This window comes from Vulpes vulpes, chromosome 5 (genome assembly GCF_048418805.1).
Source record: "Vulpes vulpes isolate BD-2025 chromosome 5, VulVul3, whole genome shotgun sequence".
Lineage (NCBI taxonomy): Eukaryota > Metazoa > Chordata > Mammalia > Carnivora > Canidae > Vulpes > Vulpes vulpes.
Genome location: NC_132784.1, coordinates 14,193,432 through 14,209,883, shown reverse-complemented (window position 1 = coordinate 14,209,883; position 16,452 = coordinate 14,193,432). Strand labels below are relative to the sequence as shown.

The following is a 16,452-nucleotide window of genomic DNA, read 5'->3' as shown; positions in this document are numbered from 1 at the left end:
AAATATCCTTAGGCTCTAACATTTACAAATTAGTAAATTTCTCCTTATATTTCTATCAGCTTAGTTTTATATGGTTCAATACTATATTTTAGATACATAAGGTTTCATGATTTTACTTTTACCAATATGAAATATTTCTAAGTGCTTCATTATTATTTTGTTTTCTACTATTAGGAACAGAAAATGCTGGAGCAATGCTTATTTGTTTTTGTTGTAGTGGTTATTGTTAAAATTTTCCATAAATACTTTCCCCATTATTTTTTATCATATTTTTAAGTGTCTTACTCTCAAACAGCATATAGCTCAGTTTGAAATTATTGTTAATTTGACTTCTTCCTTTTTCTTCCTTTTAACTTTTGTTTTTATTTGCCTAGCGCTAGGGCCTTTGTTTTATAATAAGGAAATATGTTGTGTTTATGGTTATGTACTAACTTAATTAGCATTGCTTAAGTTGAGGAGCCAGAAGCAAAAGGTTTACATGCTTCTACTACTTTGGAGAGTATGGTCCCAGGGAGAAACAGTGAGGTCAGTTGGAGGGGAAGCCAGTTGAGAATGTCTTATTGAGCAGGCTACCACAGTGACTCTGACCTTCAGAATCACTCTTCCAGAAATTATAGGACTTGGAACAGTATGATCTAAGGAGACAGAGTGAAAACTTATCCACTCTCTTATTGCCACACTACTTCCCCATCACCCTCCTCCCCACTGCCCCATATCCTGGTTGGACATAGATGGGCATCGAGCACTTATATGTGAATATGTGAGAGACAAAGGGTGGGAAGAGGAGGTATGAATGGGGCACAAGGCAAGGATATTGCAGTGACAAGCCAGGAAGTCACACCTGTAGAAGTTGGTCGGTCTTCTCAGAGCTGGCCATCACAGAGGTGGCTGAGAGAAGAGCAGGTGAGCATGAGGAGGGAAATGAATGGTGAAATAGAGTTTTTTTAATACAGTCTTCCTCCTGACATCTAATTGGATTTCTTTATTTCATTTTACTACATCGAATCATCTTTTCCCAATTGTTCTAGTTTAAGGCATTATGCATCATATGCCTGTTACTCATGAATGTTTAATATACATTTACATATTATAATTTTTGAAGGATAATTTAAATTAGTACCTATTTAGAAAATTAAAATTACATGCATTCCCTATCTTTGTACCCTACATGCTTCATCTCCATCAGTTGCTTCCTATGTTGACATTCTCAGAGTTTAACATTAATTTTTTGTAATATTCCTAGATTGTTATACACAACTGGGTTACATATTTCTTTTCTGAATTTTTAAAAAGAAACCTATTTCTGAAGCTCACTAGTTTCTTTTTTTAAAATATTTTATTTATTTATTCATGAGAGACACAGAGAGATAGAGAGGCAGAGCACAGGGAGAAGGAGAAGCAGGCTCTATGCAGGGAACCTGATGCGGTACTTGATTCAGGACTCCAGGATCATGCCCTGAGCCAAAGGCAGACGCTTTAACCACTGAGCCACACAGGTGTCCCTCACTTGTTTCTTTTATAGCTCTATCTGCTCCTCAATTCTACCTGTCAATTGAGTTTTCTAAATGCTTTATTTCAGTTGGAAACTAAAACTGTAAAGCAAATTCTCTAAAAGCAGCTGCTTGATAGAAACTGGGAAGGGATAAATGAGGAGTGGGTCATCTGGTCCAGTAATCACCCTGATGAATGACCAGCTGGCCTCTCCCTTGCTTGGCACCCACTCACTCTGATCACTAGGGTCTTCCAGACTTACAGCCTTAGCAGAGGATCTCACAATACAAAATGTTGGGGCTCTGGGTTCTAATGTTTATTTTATTATCTTCAGAGTGGTTTTTAATCTTCTTTCTGAGTTCCAGGGATTCCTCAAAATTTCTGGTTCTCTAACAGTACTCCAGTTTTTTAGGTGTTCATTTTGAAAATGTACGCCTGTGAGTACAGCCACTTTTTTCGATGGTAACCCTCCCCCTACTTCTTCTCTCTCTTCCTCTCTTCCATCCTACTTTATTCCCTGGTATTTTCTCATTTTACATGATTTTGAAGAAAACAGCACAGTAGAGTTGTGTATTCAGTCTACCCCTTTGAGCCAATCTACAATATACTTTCTCATCAAGAATGCACATTTGTGACTCTTAGTTTTCAATAGAACATACTTACCAAAAGAAAAAAAAAAAGTGAGTTTGTGTGGCAGAGTTTAGTGGATATCTTTTTTCATCTTAAATTTTGTCAACTTTAGCATGTTGCCTGCCATCGTGCAGTTGATTCAGCTTCTGAACCAGAATAATACTTAAAGTAATAATTAATAACCAACTAAGCCTTTAAGATCTATCAACATTCTAAATGATGCATATTTTCACCTAAGATATCTAAATATTTCATTCTGTGTTAATAGTGCTGCAGATTATACGGTTTTAGAATTTAATAGCAGTTGCAATTTTTGTCAGACATGTGACTACTTGTGTACCTGTGTATATATGCATAGGTACACATTAAATCTCTACACATTATTTCATTAATAAGGGCCACATTCAAAGATATTTAAAATCCAAGGAAAATACAAATAACAGTATAAAAAGAGCTAATGTAGTTATTTGTACAACCTAAATATAGAATTAGAGCATGCTTCAGGTATCTAATGGGATCTTGCGGTCCATTACATGGCCCAATTGATTTAAAATTGCAGGCTCTCAAATTTAGGAAATTAAAAGTTACCTTCAACTTAAAGCAAGTGACAATAACAAGATGTTTGAATAACATATGGCACTAACCAAATTTATTCTAAATGGCCACCTGTTCCTAATACCTATAATTTTCTCACCAGATAATTATTGGATACCTGCTGCTCAGTTCTGTTTTAGGCATTAGAAGTATGATGATGACTAAAGGAACACATTATCAACCTAGAATGATTCTTATTGTTGCATTTCTCAAAATATTTAGTAGGGTAAGGAACAATAATAACAGTATTTTGTTGTTGTTGTTAAGCATTGGGTTTCATGATCCCAATAAAATAAGAAATGATCAAAGATATACCGTACTCATAAATTAAAGAAGTAATATGGTAAAATATCCACACTACCCAAATCAATCTGCAAATTCAATGCAATAACTATGAAAATGCCAGTGGCATTTTTCACAGAACTAGAGCAGATAATCCTCAAATGTGTATGGAACCACAAGAGACTCTGAAAAGCCAAAGAAATCTTGATAAAAAAAAAAAAGCTGGGAACATTATAGTCTAACTTCAAACCATACTACAAATCTGTAGTAATCAAAACAGTATGGTACTGGCACAAAAACAAACATGTAGATGAAAGGAATGGCATAGAGAGTCCAGAAATACACCCACACTAACATGGTCAATTAATCTTCAACAAAGGAGGCAAGAACATACAGTGGGAGAAAAGACAAGCCTCTCTAGTAAATGCCTGGGGGAAACTGGACCACTTTCTTGCACCAAATAAAAAAATAAACTCCAAATTGATTAACGACTTAAAAATAAGACCATAAGTAAAACTCCTAGAAGAAAACATAAACAGCAATCTTTTGGATTGATGTGAGCAATATGTTTTTAGGTCTGTTTCCTCAGATAAGAGCAATAAAAGTGAAAATAAACGGGACTACATCAAACAAAAGCTTTTGCACAGTGAAGGAAGCCAGCAACAAAATGAAAAGACAACCCACTAAATCAGAGGTGTTTGCAAGTGATATAACTGATAAGTGTTCATATCCAAAATATATAAAGAACTTATACAGCTAAATATCAAGAACCAGCCAACAATCCAATTAAAAAATGTGCAGAGGACCTGAATAGACGGCCAACAGACACAGGAAAAAGATGCTCAACACCATTCATCATCAGGGAAATGCAAATCAAAACCACAATGAGTTATCACCTCACACCTGTCAGAATGGCTAGGATCAAAAAGGCAAGAAATAACAAGTGGTGGAAAGGGTGTGGAGTTAAGGGAGTCCTCGTACACTGCTGGTAGAAGTGCAAAATGGTGCAGCCACCATGAAAAACAGTATGACATTTCCTCAATAAATCAAAAATACAACTACCCTATGATCCAGCAATCCCAATTCTGGATATTACCTAAAGAAAATGGAAACACAAATTCAAAAGGATATATGTACCGCAAGTTCACTATAGCATTTTTTTTTTGCAGCCAAGATGTAGAAGCAACCTAAGTGTCCATTGATAGATGAATGGATAAAGAAGACATGAAATACATATACAGAGCAATATTACTCAGCCATAAAAAACAAAGAATGAATTCTTGCCATTTGGGACAACACACGGACAGACCTAGAGGGTATTATGCTAAATGAAATAAGTCAGACAGAGAAAGACAAATACCACATGATTTTGTTTATATGTGGAATCTAAAAAAAAAAAAAAAAAAAACAACAGAACAAACATAACAAAACAGAAATAGACTCTTAGAAAACAAACCTGTGGTTGCCAGAGGGGAGAGGAGGATGGGTAAAATGGATAAAGAGGATTAAAGGTTATAAACTTCCAGTGATAAAATAAGACACAGGATGCAATGTATAGCATTGGGAATATATCCAGTAATATTGCAACAACTTTGTATGGTGACAGATGGTAGCTATATCTGTAGTGGTGGTCACTTCCTAATGTATAGAACTGTTGAATCACTATATTGTACACCTGAAGCTAATATACTATTTTATGTCAACTATACTTCAATTTAAGAAAGAACTATCAGATTAATTAACAGATATCTAAAACTAGGTTTCCAACCAGGTTCAGGAACCTTAGGGGTCTGTGAAGACATAACGGATTTTCTCCAGACTGCTCAGGCGTTTCCTTACAGAAATTACAGTTTTACTCTCAATATCCTCAGTAAGATTTCAAAGACTAACTAAAGGATTAATGTTTCTTTGCTTTTGTCAGAAATGCATTAACTCAGTCTTTACTCAGTTTAGCATATAGTGGTAAAGTGTATGAGCTTTGACAGTGATCCAAATTTGAATTCTGGTCTCATAAGTTACACTATGTATATAAATGAATACCAGATTCAGCATAAAATAACCACCTACCTGTAGGGGTTGGATGTGGTGTTTGTTAACAAATCTAGTGTGTATGTTTATATAGTGTACAAATTTAAATAAAATTGATTTGAGCTGAATACCCTGGAAGGTAGATTTATATCATCATAATCTATTAGGTTAAAATGTGGATGCTCTAAAACAAACAAACACAATGAAACCCCATGGGCTCATAAAAATATAATGAGAAATACATTATGTGGTGATAAGAGATAATACTTCATGCAAATGTGGCATTACATATCTCTTCGTGTTTAGGAATTAGCTTGTCAGCTATGCAAACACTAGTCATTATTTCTTAACATACTCTGATCCTTAAACAGCACGCAGAAACAGGTGCTATATTTCAATCATTTAGTACATTATAGTATTGTGATCTTTTAGATAAAACTGAAAAGAACTAGATTGCCCTACCATCTTTCATCAATGTTCAGAACAAATATATGGCAGAGAATTATTAAACAGTACTTCAAGCACACTCTGTCCAGAGGGCGATAGATTATTTAGCACCATGTCAAATCACATAAGCTAATTCAGATATGATAAATTACAATAAAAAAGCATGCTGATGTTTTGTCCCTGAATTCTAATAATGAGCGTAAAACAGTGCTAACTACAATCAATCAGACACATTTATTAGCATGATAACCCACCGACTACGATGTATTGGCTCTCAAACAGGTAACAGCATACGATTATAAAACCGATATAGACATTACTCCCAGCATATGGGCTCATTTACTTTAGGAATAATAAGTACAAAGAAAAGTGTAGCAATACTAATTTGTTAATTAAGTGTGGTTAAATTCATGATTATCGACAGTTACTGGCTGTTTCTTTTTGCCTCCCTGAATTTTAAATTAAAAGCGCATTAAATAACTTAAATTTTCTCAAATTCATCTTTCAGTGCATTTAGCTTCCATCTAATAAAAATGTGTATTTGGCTTCAGGCATGAAATTTTCCAGATAGTCAAAAACAAATCTGCCCAATCAATGCCAATAATTTTCTAAGTATTTTTGAAAATTAATATTTATAAAGGACGAAAGGTTACTTGCCTAACTTTGCAATTAAATGACTATTTTCTCTTCATAAATAGAAATTAATGAATCAATGTTTATGCAATTGTCTGCTTGCCAATTAAACACTTATCTTAGAATTCATAAATGTCCTTGCTCTTCAAGGAGTCAGCAATAGAGAATTCTTTCTTTTTTCTTTTTTTTAATAAACTTTTCTTTGTATACTTTTTCCCTTATCCCTCATACTTAACTTTTTTTTTTCTTATCTTCTCTGCTTTTTTACTCCTTGCTCTTTTCTTCTCTTTCCTGAGCACTCACATAGGGAAGGAGTTGTGATGGGCTGTGGTGGGAAGGTGGGAAGCAAGGTGGGAAGCAGTGGCTGAGAACATGGTGGAGGCACAGGACAGACACCATGTTCAGAGGGTCTGATCACCTTCACTTAAAACATTTTGAAGCCAAGAGGGAGGATATTCCCTGGCCCCTTAATCTATGGACTCACACACACACACACACACACACACACACACACACACACACATTTCCATTAGGTTTTATCATATGAATAAAAGATAACAATGTTCATGACAATGAACAGTGTTCACGATACTCAGTGTCATTGACAGGGCCAGACCAGGCAGAGCCAGAGAGTGAAGAGTTAGAGGGAATGAGAACAGCAAGAGAGAGATCATCCAGTTGTACACATGAGAGTTTAACCCAGAGTTAAGATAATGGTCATGGATCTGGAAAAGACAGGGAAGATATTGAGAATATATAGAAGAGAGACACTTTAGGATGCAACAATAGGTTGGAGAAAGGACAGAAATGAGTCACAGATTGGAAATGGAATAAATGCACATTTATGCATTCTTTCCCATCTGTTTTTTTAAAAAGCACATATATCACCTGATGGTTATCTGAATGAGAGCCCTGCTGAAGAAGATGACAATCAGACTAAGCCAAGCAGACAAGTAACATTGCTATAGGGAACAGTCCTAGAAACAGGTCTTACGATTTAGCATAGATATGTCTTTTTTCTTAAAAGAAACAATCTTGGCTTATATTTTATTCATAGAAGCCATTCTTTACTCTATTGCCTTGAGTGATTTTGGCTGTGTGTAGATGTGAGTATAGTAGCTTTAAATTCACCTGTGCCCTTGAAACAGCAGCCTGTAGTACATTCAACATTGTTACCCTGCCTGCTGCTCTGCTGCCTTCTCTGTGAGCCTATCTCCTCTTTTCCGAAAACTGTGTCCCGGTGCGATTACCGAATTAACACTTTGCTTAAACACACACACACACACACACACACACACACACACACACATCTTGGACAGAATGTTTAAAACACAAGAGCAGCAAGAAGGCACATTATCTGTGAAGAGTATTTAGGCGCCTAAAATACCTGCTTTCCATGAGTTGCAAGGGAGATGCAAGGATTTATTAATAATGAGTGCAAATGATATATATTAAATAGAAAGTGAAAGGATATATTTTCTTTCAGATAGAAATAGTAAGCATAATGTTCCTGAATCTGTCTCCCATATTAAAGAATAATTTGCCTATCTAAAATTTAGTGTTCATTTGTATACTAAATTTAAAGACGCAATGATACATTCCTAAAAAGAATTTGAACCGTGCTTTCCAACCTTATCTGCACGTTGGAATCCTCTAGAGAGCTTTAAAAATACTGTAATCTGAATTTTACCCTGAGAAATTCTGATTTTTAAAATTCCCCCTGGTCAGTCTCGTGAATAGCCACAATAGGGAATCACTGTATTAGGGCCTGCCCATGGCTAAAAAAAAAAAATCTTCTCCAAACCTACCTATTCTTTTTTTTTTTTTCTACCTAACTATTAGGATGTTGGAGGAAAGTTTCTCCTGATATAAAATCAACCTCATTCAGTTTATAATAATTCTTTCACAGAATAATCTAATAATAATTCTTTCACAGAATAATCCTGGTAACAAGTAATCTGGGCTACTCCTGATTTGAGAAAACATAGTCTACAAAGATTAGAATAGGGATTTGAGGGGTGCTTGGGTGGCTCAATCAGTTAAGTATCTGACCTTTGATTTTGGCTCAGGACATGACCTCGGGGTCCAGCAATTGAGCCCAGCACTGAGCTCAGCACTGAGCACAGAGCCTGCTTAAGATTCTCTCGCTTCCTCACCCTCTGCCCTCCACACTGCTCTTCACTCGTGTGCACACCTGCACACACATGTGTTCCCCCCTCCTACCCCACCCCCCGCCATAAAAACAAAAAACAGGGATTTTGGAATCAGAGATGTTACCTGGAATGTTGGCTCAGCCATTTACCTGCTGAGATACTTAGGAAAAGCAAAATCTCTTGTAATATCAATTTCATTTATAAAGTAGAGGTGGTTAAAAATATATTCAACCAGATTTGCTCAAATTAAATGGAAGATAATATATGTAAGACTTAGCGCATAGGAAATATTCAGTGTGTGTTTCCTCCTCCTTTACAACTGAATTATAACCTTTCATATGATCTGCTGCTCCTTTATTATAAAGTAGGAAGAATCAAGTAAGGGTCATCCAAATCAAGCCAGCCTATTTACTACTTCAGCAATGTCGTGTAAAGACTGGGGAAAAGATTGGCACTTTTAAGTTTAAGGGTGGGAAATGATTTTTTTTTTTTAACACACAAAGCAAAATGTTTTTGTCTTGATAAGTACCATTCAACCTAAAATCCTGAGCTATGAGAGCTCTGGGGTCATTCCAAAGACACTGCTACTGCTGAAAAAAATTCATAAGCACACATGTGAAATTGCTTTCCAGAATTTAGGGCACATAGGCAGGATGATAATATAATGCAATTGCAGGGTGCTAGGAATAAACACAAACCTGAGAAAAACAAGCAAGTTTCTTGACTCTACAGTTTACCTTTTAGAGAAAGATTTTAATCAAGCAATCCTATATGTCATTGGAACAAATAAAATGCCACAGATAGGAGGGAATCAAATGTGGACAACAGCAGATATTTGAAGGTAACAAAATTGCCTAGGTGAGAGAGATGTAGGTACCCTGGACTAGTGGGGGTGGTGGAGACAGAGAACAGTTGATTTGCATAAACTACATGGGAGAGGATGTGCACATCCTACAACAGGATGTGCACGTAGAGAGGATTTCTGCATATACTACTTTAGAGGTTAAATCAACAGGGTATGAAGGAGAACCTTGCCTGGGATACTGATGTATCTGACTTGAGTAGCCATTTGAACAGTGTTACTATTCAGTAAAATTGTATATCCTAAAAAAGTCTTTCATTTGGAATGGAAGATCATGTTCTTTGAACACACTGAATTTTATGATTCCCTTGGGGTATCCAGGATGAGAAGCCACGTAAGCCGTTGGAGAAGTCCTCAGCCCCATGGAGGAGGGATGTGGAAAGCAGATAAACATCTGTGGGTCATTGACTGTGAGATGGTAAGGGGGCAAGTGAGGTTGTGAGTGTGGGAGATCATAGGCAAAACAGGGAGAAGAGTGCACACATTCTTACTGAGGGCTGCCTGTGCTAACATGGACTGCCAGTCACGCTGATGCTTTGCATAAAATACCTAACCCACGGGGTCCTCTTCCTTAGAAGCTGTTCAGAGGTGAAAGCAGAGCTGCTCGTCAAGAACTGTTTTTTGCATTTACATGTAAGTCCTAGGAAAAGCCAAAATTTCCGAATGGCCCTTTGATACAGTCATTGTGCAGAATGATCAAGTAGAAATTCCAGATTGGGAACTTTGAAGATTGTTTTGCCCTTTTAGTTTAGAATCCAGTCCAGAATCCTGAGATTGTTTTGAGACCCTAATGAAATAGTTATCTGTGGAGCTTTTGCCGAAATGCTCTCCTTTAAGAAATGACTTGCGTGTTTGTCAGCTGCCGTCTGTAATCTAAAATTTAATTAGGGGTCCTAAGTCTTCTCTGAATCACCAATAATCTTAGCAGCTTTAAAGGAATTTGAGAATTACTAGTTCTGCCCATCTTACTGTGGGGAAAGGAGCAAGAAAGCAATAATGAAGGATTTTTCCTCTGTTAAGCAACTCCCTCTCCTCCATAATGCAGAAAACACCAGCTGGTTACTTAAAATTCTGTTTCTATCCACCTTAGGCGGAGTGGTTGAATTCTTACTATTTGAGGATAGTGAGTCAATTTAGAACTCCAACAAGTAAAATTTAGTCCACCATTTCTTAAATTTAATCTTACCATTCAGGGTCAAGAGTGCTTTGATAATTTGGATTCCAAATAGAGTGCAGGAAGCAATTAAGAAAGAGTGCTGCTGTGAATCGTGCACCACACTCAGAATCAAAAGGTCTAGGTTTCCATTTAGCCCAGCCAGCCCACAGTATGTGCTTGTGAACTGAGCTCTGTGGCAACAGACACATTTCTCAACTTCCCTACCCATATGCCTTCCTCATCAGGATTTGGCCTTTCCCTTTGTTTTTGTCGCTGTTGGAATTTTGAATTTTAATTGTGAAATATTTCAGACACTCGGGTGAGAACTAAGGTGTTAAAGTGAACATCAAGTTTCATTGTGTTAAATTAGGAAATAATTATTTTATATATTTTTAGGGAAGAATTATTTTTATTTATTTATTTTTTATTTTTTAAAGAAATTAAACAGTAGAGATACATTCGAGATCCCTTTTCTACTCTTCCCCTGCGTAAGTTCATTTTCTTCTTCCTTCAAACTAATCGCTATGGAAAATTCAGTACACATAAAAAAAGAGCTTTTCTTTTTTCTTTTCTTTTCTTTTCTTTTCTTTCTTTTCTTTTGTTTTCTTTTTTTCTTTTAATAGTTGAAGACCCTTACCTGTGATTGTAGAGAGAGGGACGAAGTCAGAGATTGTGCTCAATCTCTAGGCATTGGTCCTATATGTTAAAATTATAATAATTTCTATACAGGCATTCTATACTTTCATTGCATAATTATGTATCCATAAATGCATGTAGTGTTTTATTTTTTGTTCCCTTTATTTAAGTAGTGTTTTACTACATGTAATATTGGATGCCTTACTTTTACTCAGTCTTTTGGTTTTGAGTATTATTTATGTTGGTAGAGCAAGTCTAATTCATTCCAACTGGTACACAGTGATGGGGTTCAGGGCACCCCACCCCAAAATAGGGTACCTTGGCAGACTGAATACTTTAAGTTGAAGGAGTTTGAGAAAACAGCAGAAACAGGGAGGTCACTCTCATCTCCACCATCCCTTCTCCCACCATCCCTTGATCCCCAAAGGCAGATCATAAAACCCTCAGGTAAGAAGTGCTCTCTCTATACCTACAGTAAAGGAGCACCTTTGTCTCCAAAGACAAAGGGGATACTAGCTGAATCTGAACAAACAGGCTTTGCTAAGTTTCCTCCAGCTTACTATATCTATCTGACACTCGTTGACCTACCACATTTCTCTGTAACCATCCATTTTTCATCAAACCTCGCATAAAAATACTCAGGTTTAAGTGAGTCTTTGTTTCCTCATGAACTCCTGTGTCACATAAAACCATATTAAATAAATCTGCATGCTTTTCTCCTGTTAGTCTCCTCTTGTCGGCTTAATTTTCAGACCCAGCCAGGAACCCTAAGGGGGTAAGGAAAAGATTTTCCTCCCCCATGGTAGTATTCCGTTTACAATTATACCACAATGTACTCTTCCACGTTCCCCTGGATAAATGCTAGGTTGTTTATAGTTTTATTATTATAAATAATGAAGCAATGAGCACTGTTGTTCTGGCACATGACTTCTTGTGTTCATATGTGCAAGTTTTATATTTTGAATATTTATTTTTGATAAGGATTATAAAATTGCTAACATTTACCACCACGTTGCATAATTGCTCTCTGAAGTAGTTGTAAAACTGTTGTAACCATGGGAGTACTCTTTTTTTTTTTTTCATATCTTTACCAAAAAGTGGTATTTTCTTTTTTTCATATGTTGGCGCAATTCTACTCAGAATTTCACAGCTACATCTATGAAAAGTTGATATTACCGTCATTGTCACTGTCATCCTCTCTACAAACACCACCAGCTCCCTGATTCTTTTTGTATGGGCAATTCTTAAATATTTAGGTACAATGAAATGGACTAAAGACTGTAGTCTAATATGTGACTGTGCATAAATCAAAACAACCTAAGTAAATTCTTTTATTTCATTCACCATATATTAGCTAGTGACAATGAAAGTGGTTATGATTCTTATTCAATAATAAAAAAATTAAGGGATTTTGCAAGCACTGATGAGAACATACCAGATTCACCATGCACAAAGGAACCACGCAGAAAATTCTTCTTGTATTTGAGTCAGATACATAGCATCTGACCCCAGCAGTAAACTAGGAAATTGAACAAATTGTTAAACCATTCTTTAGCTCCATCTCCTCTTCAAAATCCCCTCATTTCATATAATTTTAGAATTAAAAAGACTATGCTAGCAACTTTGCCCAAGCACATTATTTAAAGTTGAAAAATGATTTTTTCAAATTATGAGACCCCAGAGAAGTAAAATGTCTTGATGAAGTCACATTACAACCGTTAACTTCTAACATCTTTTATTTGACTTTTTGGCAACCTAGGATCTTGAAGTGTGCTTGAGGTGTGATGCCCTGCCAAAACATGCTAACCCTCTTGTCCTGGAGAACAGTTCAAGTGATCAAGATTCTGCTGCTTCACTTATTTACTCTAACATCTCACCTATTACTTAGATATGTTACTTAGATATTATTTCAGGACTTTTCTCCTTGGTAACAATCTGGTAAGCAAATTAGCCAGTACTAACAGTGGGCTTAATGCTCCCTCTATCCTAGAATACATTTGCCCTGGAGATAATTTTTTTTTTTACTTTGTTTCCTTTTTAGTCACTCAAAAAATTATTCTATAAGCATCAAACTAAGCTTCTTAGATTTAGGGGGAAAACAGAAGTAATCTTAGGGTTTTGGGGGTTTTTTGGATTCACTTAGATATCTTTAAGGAAACTCCTCTACCATCACCCACCCCATAAAAGCCTAAGACAAACTCACCATTTAAATTCAAAGATACAAGCACAATATGCTAATGCAACTAAGTCAAATACATAGGTAACTGTTTTTAATGCCTATTAAGTATTGTTAAATTATAATGAAACATTTAAGAAAATATATGTGACATTCAAATGAACACCAAATGATTTCATTTCACACTAGTCAATATTAAATTAACTCCATATTACACGAAAATATTAAACATTACTGAAATAAGCAATAAAAGAAAATTATGCTGTAATCTCACAAACATATCATTGTTGGAAATTTGTTATTAAAAAAAAGAATAGGGTAAATATTGTAAAACTGTTTTAAAGTCATTTATTTTAGAAGTAATTAAAGGGAAATAACATCACACCAGAAGTTCCATTATGTGTTTTAAATCAATGAACAAATGGAACACATTACAATGCAGGCAGGCGTAAACAAATTGCTATTTGTACAATGCAGTGCTTAGTAAAGGTAATTTAAGTAACTGAAAATAACTGAACATCTAGGCAATATATAGAATGTATGAATGCAAACTTTTAAAATTATGTTTTAAAATTTAAAATTGAAGTAATTAACTGAAGGGATTGCTAACCTAAACAGTCCTGAATTTGTAATAGACACATGGGATTGGTCAACTGACATGAATATTTAAATTCTTTCAAATTCATGCCCTTCATCGAAACAAAAAGTTTCCTTTGTCTTTATACCCATTCTCATTATTTCCACACATTCATTCAAATTACAGACATGTTTAAATATTACCGATAATTTAAATTACTCAAGTGATTAGTTAAATTGCTGAAAGTCTAACACCATAATTACTATACAATAATATTTTGATTAATTTGACCTCTTTATAATCATGCTCAATAGATATTTGTGGGTTATTTGATTAATGGGTGATGTTGATTTGGATTGATTCTATAATAAACTCAAGGATAACAGCTTTGTTGTTTTTCCAGTTAGTGTTGCTCTTGTTTTTGCTTCATCCAATCATTCATTGAAACAGACATGCACACTTAATTGCATGCCCAATCTACAGCATGCTGAGACACAGAAATAAGAGATCCTCAAGGAGACCACAGATTAATGTGGGAGATTGACACACAAGAACATATTGTGTGGCCATTGGTGCTTGGGAACTATAGTTGAGCACTAGGAGTCCAGAGGGGCTGTGTATGCTGAATTTGGAATGTCATCCAAGTGAAAGTGCAGCCTGGGTGGAGCCTTGAAAGACTAGTATTTGTCAACTAGACAATGCTGGGGAGGAGGATCAGTATATAGAGCTCTCACTCCTTGCAAGCAGCCAGTACACCAAGCTCAGGAGACTGTGGTGTTCAGTTCAAGTGGTAAATTGAGCTTGGATGGAGTGGGGAACAAGTGGTGACAGTAGACAGGAAAGATCAAATCCAGGTCATAAAGATTTCGTTTCATTGTGAGGAATTGGGGCTTGATGACCACAGAGAAGCCCTCAAAAATTTTTGAACCGGGAAATGTCATTATCAAATGTGTGTTTCAGAAAGCCATTCAAGTTGTTTCGTTGTTATTGAATATTTCTTATAATTTACAAGAATTAAGTGGAAATAGAGGAAGCTGTGTAATGCACTCCCAGTGTCACCCCGACCTGTGCCTGGAGAGGGAGGAGTCAGAGCCTGTGCTAAATGTGTAGGTACTGGCTCCCTATATATTAAACTGCAACAATAAAGGACAGGATGAGACCTTGTTTGGTCTTTCGTATCTTTCCACTAAGCATGAAGGTAAATCAAAAGAGCTCAGGAGTAGAACTAGAAGTTCACTAAAGTTAGGGTCTGTACACTATGGCCTGCAGGCCAAGTGTGGCCCACTTCCTGTTTCTGTAAACAGTTTTATTTTAACCCGGCCACATTCTCCTACTTTTACACATTGCTTATGGTTAGTTTTTTTTCACCATATTAGCAGAATACTCACAAAAGAGACCATAGAGTGTACAAGCCTAAAATATTTACACTGTGGCCCTAATATAGACAAAGTTTGCCAACCCCTGAGTTAAGAGATAATTCAAAAAAAAAAAAAAGAGAGATAATTCAGTCTCCAGTGTGTGTGTGTTTTTTCCCCCACTTATTTCCACTTTATTTACTCTTTATTTCTTTTTATACCTGAGACATGCCTGGGATCATTTTCCTTCTGCCTCATGTAGATTAGATATTGTTCTGTGCAGGTCTGCCACAATGACTCTTCTTCTCACTTTGTGTGACATCCTTTTTCACTGACATTCATGATATGTTTTCTGGGTTGTAATCATTCTCTTTTACACATTGAAGATGTGATTCCTCTATCAATTGTCTTACTTTGTTGCTGTTAGAAGTCAACCATCAGTCTAATTCTTTGAAGGTAATCTCTCCTTTTTTGTTTGCGCCTGGCCTCTCAAGATGTTTCGCTTAGCCTATTTTTTCCTGCGCTTTCTATGTAATGTACTTAGTTGCAGATTTCTTTTTAACAACAGATCTGTGGGCTTCTGGAATCTGCAGATTACTATCTTTTGGGTCTAGAAAATTCTGAACCACTGCATATGTCTGCTGTCCCAAATACTCTCTTCTCCGTCTAGGACTCTGATTACAGATCCCAGACCTTGTTAGACTGTCCATCCATGGTTATTAGCTTCTGTTTTGCATAGTGTCCTCCTTTGGTCTTTCAAGATAATTCTTTTCCAATCATCTTCCTCTAGACCATGTCTGTCTTTAGCTCCTCTTAGCTTGTTGTTAAGCTCACTCACAGAGATTTTATTTTCTATTATGTATTTTTCCAGAACTTTTTTTTTTAATTTGCTATGTCACTTTTTACAGTCCCAAGCCCTCTGCAGATATCTTTCACTTGGTCCTTCATTTATTTAAGCATCATCAACATAGCTGTTTTGCAGTTGGCATCTAATTATTTCTACATCTGAAATCTTTACCTTTTGCTGCATTTGTTTCCATTTCTGCCTTTCCTGTGTATCCACATTTATTTGCACCTACTTATTATTTTTGATGTTTTGAACTTTCTACTCGAAACGGTTTTGGACTAATCTCTCAAGCAGTTTTTCAAAGAGAAAGGCCATTGCTTCATCAAGCTCAGGGCTTGATATGGATAACTCAATACCTGAATGTAATTCTACTCAGGCTTTGCTATTTCTTTAGGGTCTGGCTGACCAAGAAGGAGACTGATTCAACCATCTAGGTTTATTCAATTATGGGCTTTGATTTGGGTCCCATTCTCAGAAAGTGTCTGCCAAGAAGTCATATACCTTCAGGGCAAAATCACTTTCCACGTTGGCATAAATCTCTGGGTTTTGTTATATTTTCACTTTGGCCTGGTAATTCCTTACTAT

At 36.1% G+C, this 16,452-nt stretch overlaps 1 protein-coding gene across 2 annotated transcripts in view; it reads left to right on the top strand.

Moving 5' to 3' along the window:
- The window catches only part of DPP10 (dipeptidyl peptidase like 10), a 1,540,096-nt gene that overhangs the window by 851,808 nt on the left and 671,836 nt on the right, over positions 1-16,452 (top strand). The window lies entirely within an intron of this gene.